This window comes from Ambystoma mexicanum, chromosome 8, assembly GCF_040938575.1.
Source record: "Ambystoma mexicanum isolate Mex_15411 chromosome 8, UKY_AmexF1_1, whole genome shotgun sequence".
NCBI classification, from domain to species: domain Eukaryota; kingdom Metazoa; phylum Chordata; class Amphibia; order Caudata; family Ambystomatidae; genus Ambystoma; species Ambystoma mexicanum.
The window spans coordinates 1628190726-1628205285 of record NC_090929.1 but is presented as its reverse complement, the minus strand read 5'-3'; positions in this window follow the sequence as shown (position 1 = coordinate 1628205285).

Below are 14560 nucleotides of genomic sequence, written 5' to 3'. Positions count from 1 at the left end.
TAGGTATATATAGTCAATTCGGGTGAATGTGTTGTGTGGGTTTGAGTAGAAAGTGTAGCCTGGTCTTTTGGATGCATGATCCTCCACGTGTCTTTCATTTCATATGTGTCCATGTCTGCCAGTACTGTACGATCATCTCTGATCTGGTTTCTCGCTTCTGGGTTGCCAGGTTTCCAGTCTTTTGCTGGGTCTGCCCACTCATTGAAGTCGCCCCCCAAGATGATATGCCCAGAGGCTTCCAATATTAGTTTAGGAATTGTTTTAGCAAGGAATCTGGTCTGTCCTGTGTTGGGGGAGTAGATTGTAGCAATCATTACATTTACTTTCGCAATTTTCCCTGTTACCAATAAGGCGCGCCCTTCTACATCGGACCAGGTCTTGGCCGCCACAAAGTCTATACCAGTTCTGATAAGGATTCCCACGCCTCCTTTTCTAAGTGGACCGGATCCCCAGAACTCCTTTCCTGCCCGTTTCCCTAGGATGTGCCGCTCTTCCCCCTTAGCATACTTCATCTCCTGTAGTAGGAGGACATCTATTTTGGATCTGCAGAACTCTCTGACTACAAGTGAGCTATTGATTGGTGAATTACGGCCTTTCACATTAAGTGTTCTCACCCTTAGAGAGTCCCTTCTCCATGTATCAGCAGTCGATGCCATTGATTGTTCTCATTGGGAGATAGCTTATGTTCCATGATCAGTAGATTGTTTGCCCATTGAGTGACACTGTTTCCAATAATTTGAACCGCTACGGATGTTGCTTCGACCCCTTGCCCCCACCCCTCCCTTTCCCTTTCCCAGTTGATGGTGTCCGACCGAACCTGGTTGATAGCAATGGTCCTGCATCGAACCACCTGTGGGGGCCGTTGCTTCACGCCCCTTGACTTAATGTGGTACCTCAGTTTTAATTGAGCCCCTCCCGTGTACCCCCCTTATGTTCATCTCGTGACCATAGTATAGTTCTAAACTTGATTCCCAGATCAGGTCACTTTCAGTATAGCGGAATTAGTTTCATCTTACTAGATTTGTGGGAGATCAGTTTTCTCCCTTCGGGGAGACATTACCCCTCCGGTATTTCCTCGAGCCCTTCACGCATTTCCTCCAGGGGCCCTGGATGTGCCAACCTTGATCTTCTCATCTCGGCTCATCCCGATTGCCTTCTTCTTCGTGCGGCCTGATGAACTCAGAGATGCATGTCTTGATTTATTTTTCTGATCACATTTTGTCTTGGTGCCCTCGTATTTAAAGGAGAGGGAGAAGGGGTAGCCCCACCTATATCGTACATTCTTTTCCTTAAGATGCTTTGTGAGAGGTCCGCACATCCTCCTAAGGGCCAGCGTCAAGGAGGATAGGTCTTGATATATTGAGATCTGGGCACCCCCTAGAGGGATCGCCTTGCTTCCTCTTGCATTTTTCAAGCACCCTGGCCTTATCCTGAAAGCGAGGGAATTGGACTAGGACCAATCTTTGTCCGCCCGGGGGGCCGCCGGCCCTCTGGATCCATTCTGTTATGGTTTCATCTATTGCGTCTTTGACGACTAGAAGTTTGATAATGTCATGAAGGGTTTTCCTAAGATCTCTTTCAGTTTCACCTTCTCGTTCCGGAATCCCAAATATTAGTAGGTTGTTCCGTCTTTCTCGGTTTTCCAAGTCATCGAGCTTGAGTTTGAAGTCTTCTTCACGCTGTTCCAATTCGGTCATCCTCTGATTGAGCTGTACCTCAAGAGTATCTATAGATGCTTGGTTGCTCTCCACTCCGTCAAGCCTTTCCTCCATATTGTCCAAGTGTTGTGTAATTTTATCTATTTTGCCCCCTATGTTGGCTCCCATGTTCTTTATTTCTCCTAGTAGGGCTGCAATGTCACCCTTTGTGTTTGCTGATTCGCTTCCTGTGGTGTCCTTGGCTGCCACGTTGGGTTCGCAGGTCCTGGTCGGTGTGGAGGTGTAAGCCAATGGGGCTAATTTTTGCTTTGCGCTCATGTGGCCTTGGGGGGCAGCGTTGGTGTTGCGTGGTAGTTTTGAAAGTGTGAGCGGGACTGCTTGTCTGGCAGAAGTTCTGGTGTGATAGTGACGAGTCCCTCCTATGTTGAGAGGGATTGGGCACTTAGTCCTGCTCCTTTCAGAAACACTTCAGCGTTGTTTAGGGAGATGTTCCGTTGTGCAGGTGAGTGCTTAGTGACTTGGGTGGTTCTTCATTGTCTCTTCAGCCTATTATCTTAGTGCCCCACCTCCCCTTGCTGCCTTTTTCCCTTTTTAGTCTTTTATGTGGCAAGGTATTTTCCTTTTTGTACCTGCTCGAAGGGAGGATGAACCGTGGGGTCACGGTGGGTACTTATGTTAGAAGATGATTTCAGAATGGTTCCAGGACTTGGATGCAATAGTGATGCTTTGTCGGGTCCGTTTCGCTTCTATTTATGGTGGAGTTGGAGTGGTTGTAGTTTGTTGTCCACTCTGGGGAAGCCAGGGTGCAATAAAGTATTGGCTCCTGAAGTGTGCCCACTCCTGTTTATTGGCACGGGCTGGGTGTGGGGGTCGCAGTGTGGTCACTTCACTTCTTCTGCTGCAAGGGGGTGGTCAACGTTCTTTTCTTCCAACAATTGGTTTGGCTGGGGTCTGTCTGAACTCCAAGGGCTGGTGTTGTCGGGACGTGTGGGTTACACCTTTCCCCGCATGATTAGATTGGTAACACCTAGAAGCAGGCACCACATGATTCTCCTCTGGGTGTACTTTCAGTGCCCTGCCCCTCACTCGTATTTATGAGGTGACCGTTCCTTCTTTGGCCCCTCACTCTGTCCACCAGCTTTTCAGTGCCACCGCAGTGGGCTCAGGGCCCCTCCGTGTATGTTGCACGTCACAGGGTGATGGGGTGTGAGCACTTGTAGTATCCTCACGCTTGCTTTCAGTGTTTATGGTGTCAGAGAGGGCTCCGGTGGCACAACTCACCGTCTCCTGTCTGTTTTGGGCTTTCTTTCCACTTAATCACGGCGGTCTCTTCGGCGGTGTGCTCTGTATTGATGGAGCCGCAGGAGGGGCCGACGAGTGCGCAGAGACTCTAAGGGCTCCACGTAGGTATCAGTCCTCGTCGGGTGGGGGGGTAAGGGGGCACCGGTCAAACCCGCTGCACCGTTCTGCCCCATGCTCTACGCTACAGGCCTTAGCGGAGCTGCAGGCAGTCGGGCTCTCACTCGAGGTGTCTTTCCAGCCCACTGTGTCGGATGCGGGCAGCGGCGGGCTGGGTGCCCTTCAGCAAGCGATACCTACTTCTTCTGCTCGCTCAGCTGCTGGAGACTTCTCTGGCTCTTCCGCTGCTGGTGACCGCGCCACTCCGTTGTTTCTTGCGGGTCTGCTGGTTTTGGGCGGCACGCGCGTGCTTTCGCTTTCTTGCTGACACTCTTCCTGGGTCTGGCAGGGTGTAATTTGAAGTGTTCTCTTCTCTGGCATTCCTATCCCGATTTTGCTCGGGATTCCTCCCACATTTTCCGTACTGATATTTTTCAAATAGCTCTTCTCAGTGGTTTTACATGAAGGAACATTGCCACAAAAAGGTATCTCAGAAGCAACAGGGGTTTTGTTGGTGCTTTGTGTGTCTCGGTCATAGATGGGGTCTGACCTACAGAATATTGGAGGCTGTTTCTTTACTTCCTCTACAAGTGGAACAGACAGCTGCCATTAATCTGTTGGTTATCAGCTGGTCTTCATCATGGGAAAAGGGGGGATTCCGCCTCTTGCCCAATGAAGTCATGACATATCCCCGGTAGTTGTTTCCTCTCATGTGATCCTCCATCTTAAAGCCGCCCCCAGGGTCAGGATCAGGTAGCGGCTGCCGTCCCCTGGCCACACGGGAGGAGGTCACCGCCGGGGAATCAGGGTTAACTCCATTGGATTCATCACACTGCACATAATAAAATACAGTTATTTTGGCTGTTTTGGTGCCGCCTTTACATTCACTAATATCACATTTTGGGGGGTTTCATCCAAGCCACCCTAGAAATCAATCCTCCACCTGCCCTCAGCCTTTAAATCGGGGCGTTTCACCCTACGGCCCCACTTAGCTTCTCCGCACCTCTCTGCCATAAACATTCCAACCCAGCCCCAACCCGTCACAGACACACACACACACACACATACTCACCCACCTCCACCCTCCCTTCCACGCAACAAACACTCCTAATTGACCTAAACAAACACAAGTACACTTTCTTTCTCCCAATCCCACTCCCCTCCACACTACAAACATTACCCCTCTACACATTGGTACACTTACCTAATACACCCCCAGCTTCGGCTGCACCAGTCAAACCGTGGGCACACTCGTGTCTGGCCAGGGGCTTGACAGTTAAGTAGAGCGGTCTCAGAGTGGTCTTTCTAAATCGGTCTTGTTTGCGGAGTTAAAAATAACGCCCTACGAGCAGCTCTGAACATTGTCAAACGCAAACATATATCTGACACCAGAAGATCCTGCAATTGCCTATCTATACCTGAGAGAATTGATTACAAAACGCTCTCGCTTACACACAAGTGCATAACTAACCACGCACCCAGATACCTATCAGACAACTTCACATTCCACATCCCACCTCGCCCAACCAGATCAGCGCAAACACACTGTCTAACCACCCCCAGACTCAAACTTTAAAAAGCAGGCGGCGCAAGCTTCCCCGTACTTGCCTCCAAACTTTGGAACTCATTGCCACTGCATCTCAGATCTGAACCCTCTTTTCATAGATTCAGACACAGCGCTAAATCTTGGTTACTATCCAACAAAGCCTGAACTACTGTCACTATTCTACGAACAGTTCATACTATCTACAACCTAGTACTACGTGTATTATGACATGTTCCTGACCTTTAACCAACCTATGCTTGCCATGCCTCGCATTAATCTGTACTTACCTGTTTAATGTACCAAATCTGCATTGTATTATATTATTCTGTAATCGGTATTGTATTGTATTACTCTGTAATGTTGCTCTTAATTTGAGTGCCTGATGCCCAGGGCCAGGCGACGCTATACAAATAATAAACTAAACTAAACTAAACTAAAAGAAAGATATATTCACTCCATACCCTCAATTCAGTGTTTGTCGCAGTGCTTTCACCGCTTTTTCATGAAGCAGTGATGGAGAGCCAGCAGATGGATCTTGCATCAGTAAGACACTGCTTTTCAGCAATGCAAACCGCCAGTGAAGCAAGGAGCACAGTGGGTGAAGCTGCCAAGAGTTTTCATACAATGAATGGACCAGCCACCAAGTGCAAGGGAGGAGACACTGTGCAGCAGTGAAACGCAAAGCAATTGAAGACCAAGTATGGAGACACTGTGCTCACTAAGCAGTACAGTAGATCAACCTGCCTCTAACAGGAAAGGAGGCATACCCCTGGCCACCCACCCAGCTCCCTCAGATGCCAGGCAACCATATTGTATGAGGCAGGACCCATACCGATAACATATGAGAATGGCCTACACAAGGAGACAGCTTGGAAATCCCATGCTGGAAAGGAGTCACGACGTGACATTTACACCATACCTGCCTAGTCTCTGGGTTTATCCCAGACATTCCGGGGTTTTACTCTCTTCTCTGGGTCTCCGGGAAGAGTGTGGAGTCTCTGGGATTTCTGGCTCTTCCAGTAACTCTGCCCACACCTCTATGTGATTGGCTGCAAACAGACCGATAGTAGCTAATCACATCGAGGTATGGGCAGATGAGCGTAAATCTTGGCCAAATTGTCATCATTTGACGTTGATTTTTGTTTTAAAGAGAATGAGGGAGGTGCGGGTGGACAGAGTCTCTGCGACAAAGGGGCGGGGCGTCCGATGACATCATCCTCCTGGTTTTTCTTTAGCAAATATAGGCAGGTATGATACACACACACCCTCATGCACAATACACACACTGCTCTCTCCACCTAAGGCCCAGACTTTGGGCCATAGCCAAATCACTTAGGGCACAGCACAGAATTATTCTCTGCTAGATCGCTATATGTTATGCTGGTGACAGCTAGTTGTGTCATAATGTTCCTGTATGACTTTGGTCTTGCTGCTGGCTTTTGGGAAGTAATGAAAGAGATATGAATAAATCTTTTTTCTAATTATTGTTATTTGGTTAACAAAATAATCTTCAACAAAACATAAAAGAACAAACATACAATTGATTTTTCATTTAAAATACAGAACATAACAAGATACAAGTACAACACATTAGACACAAAAACACAAATATGTAAGTTAACAAAGAAATTCCAACCGCAAAAAAGGAAATTAGAATATAAATCAAATCAATCATGTTACCCTTTGACCTCAATCTAAAATGTATTTTTAGAAATGAATAGCGCATCCATCCATTTATTGTTACTGTAACAATTCAAGATGAGCTGCCACACTCTTCCAGTGTGGACCTGGGCATAGAGGTGAATAAAATGGCCAAAATAAGACATGCGCCTCGCCTCTAAGAATCTACAATGCAGCAATGTATGGTGCAAAATCTCCACCTCTTTGGGCAGGAAACAGAGGCGGCATAATCCCAAGTCTCTCAGAACTGTGTCCCAGGCACTCAGGATCTCCTTAGTGTGTATCAAATGTAACCATAACCTCATCACCCGTGCCTGCCACGATCTACTGGGTGACCTGTTCAACTATTCCAGGCAAATTCCGACTGGTCTAACATCAATCAGCAAGTCACCATACAGATGGTGTGATCTGACTTTTATGATTGTGTCAATCCAATCCTATTCTCTGAGTCTCCTTTTCAATTGAGTTGTATTTTGACAAACTCTGTCCTTCGAAATACCACACCTCTCACAAATCAGATAACACTGTTTCCCAGATATTTAAGGCAATACACGACTTTTTGTGAAGCAATTGTTTTCACAGCCACCAAATTGAGCCCTTCTTAGCAAAAAGAATGTTTTTCAATAGTGAGAGGTTCTTCCAATTTAGGTAAAATTGAAAGGAGGGAAGGCCCAGCTCATAGCAGATGATTGCTGCTCGGACACCGTTAGATAGTTGTAAGACCTTCCTCCAGAACATACCCTCCACAGCGTCAAAATCCAAATGTAAGGAGGCCCCAGTTCTCTCTCCCCCATAGGTTATAGATGGTAACACCTTGGTTTTCTAGAATTTTAGGACTGGGCTCAGAGAGACATGTCAAAATTTCTTGTTTAGGGCATAAGCTTGAGTAGCGAGTTTCAGCATCTTAGAGCGCTGACAACCCCGAAACTCAATTTTCTCATGAAGTTCAAGTAATCTGCACCCCAGATAACAAAACCTTGAAAGCTTTTCTAGGGGCATACACTAATGCTTCCTCGGAAGCTCTTCTATTTTAGTGTCATCCCTGGTCTGAAGATTAGTATCTGCGATTTTTTTATATCGATACTTAGATGATTTAATTCTGCATATTCAGCCAGGGCGTCAAGCTTGTGTTGTAAACCAATTGGCGTGTAATCAAAAAGGACATGGTTGTCTGCATAAAGTAAGTAATCCAGACTAATATGGGCTAAACTCAGAGATAAACTGCAGATACTTCCAAAGATCTGAGCATGGTCCGAGAGAAAGAGGCTGAAGAGTAGAGGGGCCAATGCGCAACCTTGCTTATTTTATTTTTATTTTATTACATTTGTTATACGCCCAGACCCGGGGGTAACATGGCGTAGTTACAGACAATGGGAGAATGCAATCTTAGAAAGTACACAAAGGCACACAGGAAAAGCAGTCAATAATATACAATAATATGCAAAACAGTCAATAATATACAATAATATACAATAATATGCGAAGCAGTCAGATATGTACAGTTAATTGGAGCGGATTAGTGCTCTAGTTCAATTAGAACGTATTGAAGAGCCAAGTCTTCAGGATGCTTTTGAATTTAGGGAAGGAGGTTTCGTTCATAATGTGGGTAGGTAGCGCGTTCCAGTGTCTAGGTGCCAGTGTTTTGAAGCTACTGACAGATAATGAAAGAAGCTTTCGCTCTTTTGTATCTGGGGGTTTCAAGGTATGCGTTTTTGTTGGACCTGAGAAGTCTAGTCTGGGACTTCATCGTGACTGTGTTGTTGAGGTATTTGGGAGCTTTGTTAGCCCTGCATTTGTGGGTGATGCTCAGGGTTTTAAATAGAATTCTGGCTTGGATGGGGAGCCAGTGGTGGTCTCGTCTGGTGTTAGAGATATGTTCAGATTTTTTGATGCCTAAAGCTGCTCTGAGGGCTTTGTTCTGCATGAGTTGGAGTTTGGCTATGTTGGCTTTGGAAGTGCCCAGGAAGAGGATATTACAATAGTCTAGCTTAGACAGTATGAGTGCTCTGGTCTAGAGTAACACAGTTTTTGGCTGAGAGGAATTTACGGCTGAGGGAGATGAGTTTGGAGGTGTAGGAAATGGACGAGGCTAATGTGTTTACTTGTTTAGACATGGATAGTGTTGCGTCTAAGTAGATGCCAAGGGTCTTGACTTGTTTAAGAACAGGGATTGTGGTTCCATCATTGGTGAATGATTTGAAAGCGGGCTCAAGGGTGTTGATTTTGCTGGAGGAGCCTAGTATGAGGAGCTCCGTTTTGCCGTCGTTGAGACAGAGGCTGTTATTAGCTATCCAGTTTTGGTTGAGTGAGTAGATTTGGTTAACCAGGAGGGAGTCTTGATCATGATTGCCTGAGAGAGGAATGAGGATTTGGGTGTCATCGGCGAAGTTACTATAGAAGACACCCATGGCATCCAATGCTGCAAATAATAGCTTAGTATAGGCATTATACAGGGTGGGGGATAGGAAAGAGCCTTGCGGCACACCTGCTGGGACAGGCATTGGGTCTGCTGATTCTTTGCCGATGGCCACTCTGGAAGTCCTATCAGCCAAGAATGATTTGATCCAGTTGGTAGCACTCTGAGCTAGGTTGAAATTGTTTGCTAGAGTGTTGCAGAGTTTGTCATGGTCAACCAGATCGAAGGCCGCTGAGAGGTCCAGGAGCATCAGCAGACAGAGTTTACCTGCTTCTTTAGTGGCATCCATTTGGATCTTCAGATCAAGGAGGGCTGTCTCTGTACTATGGTTGGGACGTAATCCTGACTGACGGTCTCCTAGTAGTTGATGTTGTTCCAAATGGTTCTGAATTTGGCAGTAGGCTATTTTGTCAATTATTTTTAGGAGAAATGGGACCGTTGTAATAGGTCGGTAATTAGTGGGTATTGATGGGTCCAGGGATGGTTTTTTTAGGAGTGGTGTCACCCAGGCATTTTTGATACTGGTGGGGACTGTGTTTGTGAGGAAAGAGGCATTGATGAATTCGGTGATTATGGGTGTGAGAGTGGGGGCACAGAGTTTCACTAGATGGGAGGGGAATTGGTCTTCTTTACAGTTGGAAGCTTTGAGTTTTATTATGGTGTCAAATACTTCTTTGTTAGACACTGGTGTAAATTGAAATGGGGGGCCAATAGTGGCATTTGGTATGGTCGTTGATATGGTGGGTGGCGTTTTGTCGGCTAGGAGGGTTTTTTATTATCGATTTTATTTTGCAGTAGGAGAATTTTAGATGAGAGTGCGTTTTGTATGGTGGTGCACCAGTCTTTGCTAGCGTTAGAAGGTGCTGAAGTTTGACAGCGGTTTTCGAGCTCTCTAAGGATGGTAAACAATTCTTTGCTGTCGGAGGACGCATTAGTGATGCGGATGTTGAAGGCATTGGCTTTTTGGGTGATTATTGCTGATTTATATGTTTTGTTGGCTTCAGCGAAAGCTAGTGCCGATTCTGGGGTATTGTTTTTCTTGTGGAGGTGTTCGAGTGATCTTTTTGTGCGTCTTAAGGCTACAAGTTCCTCATTAAACCAAAAACAGGAGCGTTTGACAGGTCTACGGGTTTTAGTGGCGATGGGAGCAAGTAGGTCAATAGTTTGGGTAAGGCATTGTTGGTATTGTTCTGCTAGATAGGAGGGGTTGTTGGTGCATGGAACCGCAAGGGCAAGGGCAGCACTCAGGGCTGGCGTGAGTTTGTCGGGGGAGAGTTTTTTGATATTTCTAGTTTCAAATGTTTCTGGTTTTTTAGGGGTGATGTGCTCTGTACTGGCATTGTCTATGGTGAAGTTAATTACACAGTGGTCTGACCAATTGACTGGGAGGATGGAGTCAATGGTTATTAGAGAGTTGAGAGTGAGAAGCCAGTCTAGGGTTCTTCCCTTTGAGTGGGTGGGTTTATCTATCAGTTGTACGAATTGCATTTCTGACATGGCTGTATAGAATGTAGATGCTTCAGAGTCCAGGGGGTCATTGTATCCTAGGTTAAAGTCACCGAGGACTATGCATTTAGTTTTAGGTTTGATGAGGGGCATTAGGAGTAGCGGTATGTCCAAGTCAGGGTGGGTATTTTTGTTGGATGAGCTGTAAACCACTAGTAAATTAGTAGTGGTTTTGGGGTTGGAGGTGTACTTCACTAGAAGGAGTTTGTAACCTTGTATCTGTTCTATTGGGCTAGCTCTAATTTCCAGAGTGGTTTTGGCTATTATGGCAACTCCACCTCCTTGGGTATTTGTCCTATCTGTTCTAAAGATACTGAATCCTGGGGGAATGGCAAGGGCTAGAGATGGTCCTGCTGCTGGATGGAGCCAGGTTTCAGTGACCACCAGCATGTCAAGGTGTTGGTCCTCAATAAGGTCATGGATGTCTATGGCATGGGCACCTAGTGAACGGGCATTGATGAGTGCACTTTTGAGGGTGGAGGTAGGGGCAGGGGGTGGTGTGTTGTCTAAAGTGGTGGAAGAGTCTGTGGTTTTGTTATTGGTTAGGTGTTTGAGTGGTGCATTGTGGAGACTTTTGTGTTGGAGATTAATGGGCGTGGTGTTTAGTTTGGTCGGGGTATTGGGTGTGGTGGTAAGTGGGGTAGCTAGTGGGGACATTTTAGTTCTAGACATGAGTCTATTGAGTCTTTCAATACCCAGGATGGGTGTGGTCGTACCATTAATGCTGATAGGTATGGTGTGATTGTATAAGGACGGGTTGGGACTGAGACACGGGAGGTCTGAGGTTGCTCCATTTTTGATGGTGGTGGGTGTAATGTGGGACTGAGGAGATGGTATGGGGAAAGGGGGGTCTGTGGGGAGGAAGGGGGTGGGGCAGGGGATGGGGAAGTGGTGTGGACAGCCTGGTCTAGCTAGTCCTTCGCCAACCTTGATGAAATGACCTCTTGTGCAAGGTGTAGCATTAGGGACTATACAATAAGGGAACATGATAATGGTAAGGAGCGCCAGCATTATATTGGTGGGGGCTGAGTAGTCAGAGATATGGTTCGATGAGCTATGTATGCACATGGGCTGGGTACAATAGCCCAGCGCAGGCAGATAACGCCTGTGTCGCTAGCAGGGTGCATAGGCAATGGGGCACCTAAATTCGATTTTAGCAGTCAGGCACAAAAAGCATAGGTCACTAGCAGGGTGCCTAGGCAGTGGGGCACCTAAATTCGATTTTAGCAGTCAGGCACAAAAAGCATAGGTCACTAGCAGGGTGCATAGGCAGTGGGGCACCTAAATTCGATTTTAGCAGTCAGGCACAAAAAGCATAGGTCACTAGCAGGGTGCATAGGCAGTGGGGCACCTAAATTCGATTTTAGCAGTCAGGCACAAAAAGCATAGGTCACTAGCAGGGTGCATAGGCAGTGGGGCACCTAAATTCGATTTTAGCAATCAGGCACAAAAAGCATAGGTCACTAGCAGGGTGCATAGGCAGTGGGGCACCTAAATTCGATTTTAGCAGTCAGGCACAAAAAGCATAGGTCACTAGCAGGGTGCATAGGCAGTGGGGCACCTAAATTCAATTTTAGCAATCAGGCACAAAAAGCATAGGTCACTAGCAGGGTGCATAGGCAATGGGGCACCTAAATTTGATGTAGTGGCAATTGGTCATCACAATTTACCCTGGCCGTTCAGGTACACTCTGATAGAACTATACGAGTGTAAGGCCTCAAGAATCTTTAATAATTGAACAGGACAGCCCCATTGTTTGAGTTTCGACAATAGACAAGTTCGGTTGATGCTATCGAATGCCAATGCAAAGTTGATGAACGCCATATAGATGGGTCTCAACCCCACCATGGCTTCTTTTTTTAGCATACCCAGAAAAAAAAAGTTAGTATTCCTGCCCATCCCTTTACTGAAGCCTGTTGGAATCTGGTCCAGTCTGCCCTCACCCAATGCCCAGTCAGTTAATTCACTCAACACTATGCTCGCATAAATCTTTGCCGGGATGTCCAATAATGCTACGGGCCGATAGTTGCAAGGCAACCATTGCTGTCCCTGTTTAAAAATTGGTACAATAATGGACTGTGCCCATGTTACAGTGATATAATTTTATTGAAAATTATGCCCAGAATGTGCGCCCACAGGTCAGGGTTGTGATTTAAAACTGCGTTCAACAGACCATCAGCCCATGGAGTGCGAGAGTCCTTGCTGCAAGCAATTAAAGAGACTATCTGCTTCTCTGAGAAAGCCAGACGCCATAGTCCTGCGGTGGGTTCCAAGGGAAATCTATCTCCCCCATTGTCCCCTTTATATACTTTTGCTAAGTGGTCAATCCACCCTTGCTCCCTGATAGGAGTAATGAGGGAGCTAGATGATGGGCACACACGATTGTTAATTGTTCTCCAGAAGGAGGAAACATCTCTTGAGTTATCCAACTGCAGCATCTTTTGAGCGTCATTCAACAGTTTCATATTTGTAGAATCGAAGCAAATGTTTGTATTTGAGCTTCAATGCCTTTCTCTGAGCTGCCTCTGATGACTGGCAGAACTGAAGCGCCCACCTCAATTCTCTTTTTTTGAACTGGACAATGGGGTTGAAGGCGTGATTTCTTAAAATGATTCCTCTCCTACCTGATCGTGGGATTGCTTTGTAAATTTGATCTAAAACGTCTTTGTAGGGAGCATTCAACAGAGCCCACACAAGTTTGTCAGGGGGAAAAAGGCGATAGAGTATGTTGAGGGTGACTGGCGCCCCCCGCGCGCTTCGCCGCAAGCCCCGGCCCCAAGAACATGGACCGACACGTCTGTCTTGGTTCGGGCTTCCCGGTCGCTCTGATGCGGCCGGGAAACGCCCCGTTTATTTAAACTGCACGCGACGGCGTGCAACGTCACGCCGCCGCGTGCGCGCCCGTCATCGGGCAGCGCCACACTCCTCCTTTTTCGGGGAGAACCAACAATCCTCATTAACTCTTCACTGCACACTGTAACACATTGCAAACGGAAGCAAGTAATGATAATAACGGGACAACACAAACCACTCACACAAACTCTGTCCCAGGAGCACCCCTTTATTAGCATCCACCCGGGTCCCCTTAACTAGGCTTTCTCACCCTCTGGATCCTCAGCCAATTGTCCCAGCACATAATCGGTGAGGCGAGCCGGTTTCCCTCGCCCAGCCCTCTGGGGGTATCTCCTGCTCGCCTCCGGCACGGGTGATCGGTCCGCCTGCGGACTTCGCATTGGAGACTCCGGCATGCAGGGTGGATCTCCCTCGGGCTCCAGGGCTCCTTCCAGGTCTGGATCAGGAGGTGGGTCAGTCCTGGGGTCTCTGATCTTTTTAAAGAAACTCACGTTCCTCGTCACTTCCGATCGTCCATCCGACGCCGTCACCATGGAGCCCCGGACGGCCACGACATCCAGCGGCTCAGGCTCATATGGCAAGGAGAGTTTCCCATGCGGGTGCCGATTGCGAATGAGTACCTCATCGCCCGGCTCCAGCTGTTGGGGGCGCAGCCCCCTCCGCACGTTTTCCTGGTCCGTCCTTGCTTGCCGGTCCATCTCGACCCGTTGATCATCAATGACCGCAGGTTCCCGTTCTCCGACCTCCGGCAATAGCCCTCGCGGGCATCTCCTGAACATTGCTTCTGCCGGGGCCACTCCCGTGGACGCATGTGGCGTGGTGCGGTACACTCTCAAGAACTGGTACAGGGCCCTGTGTAGGGACTGCCCCTGGCCTTGGGCAATTCTAAATGTCTTATTGAGGGTTCTCATCAGGCGTTCTGCCTCCCCATTCGCTCGAGGCCACAGGGGCATGATCTTCCGGTGCACCACCCCGCAGCTCACCATCAACTCAGCAAATCGTTCACCCTGAAAAGGCGCCCCATTGTCCGAACACAGCGTGTGCGGGAATCCGTGAGCTGCAAACACTTTCTCCACCGCCACCACCACGTGTTCAAACGCCACGGACTCGACGAACTCCACCTCGGGGTAGCGGGAGTACTCGTCCACCAGGACCAGGAAGTGGGTGCCCATGGTGGTAGACCCAAAATCGGCATGAACCACCTCCCACGGATGGGTCCCTCTCGGCATTGCCTCGATGACCGGTTCCCGCTGTAGGGGCGACGCTGCTTGACACCAGACATAGGCCGCCACGAACTCGTCCACCTTGCGTTCCAGCTCGGGGAACCACACCTTCATCCGGAGGCGGGCCTTAGTCTTGGCAGCCCCTTGGTGGCCCCGGTGTGCCAGCGCGATCACCTCACCCACCCTGGATTGGGGAACTACAATCCGGTCGCCCCGAAGCAGCAGGCCCGACGTCGAGAAGGACAGTTCCTCACGCACCTTCCACAGTTGTTCAAGGGCC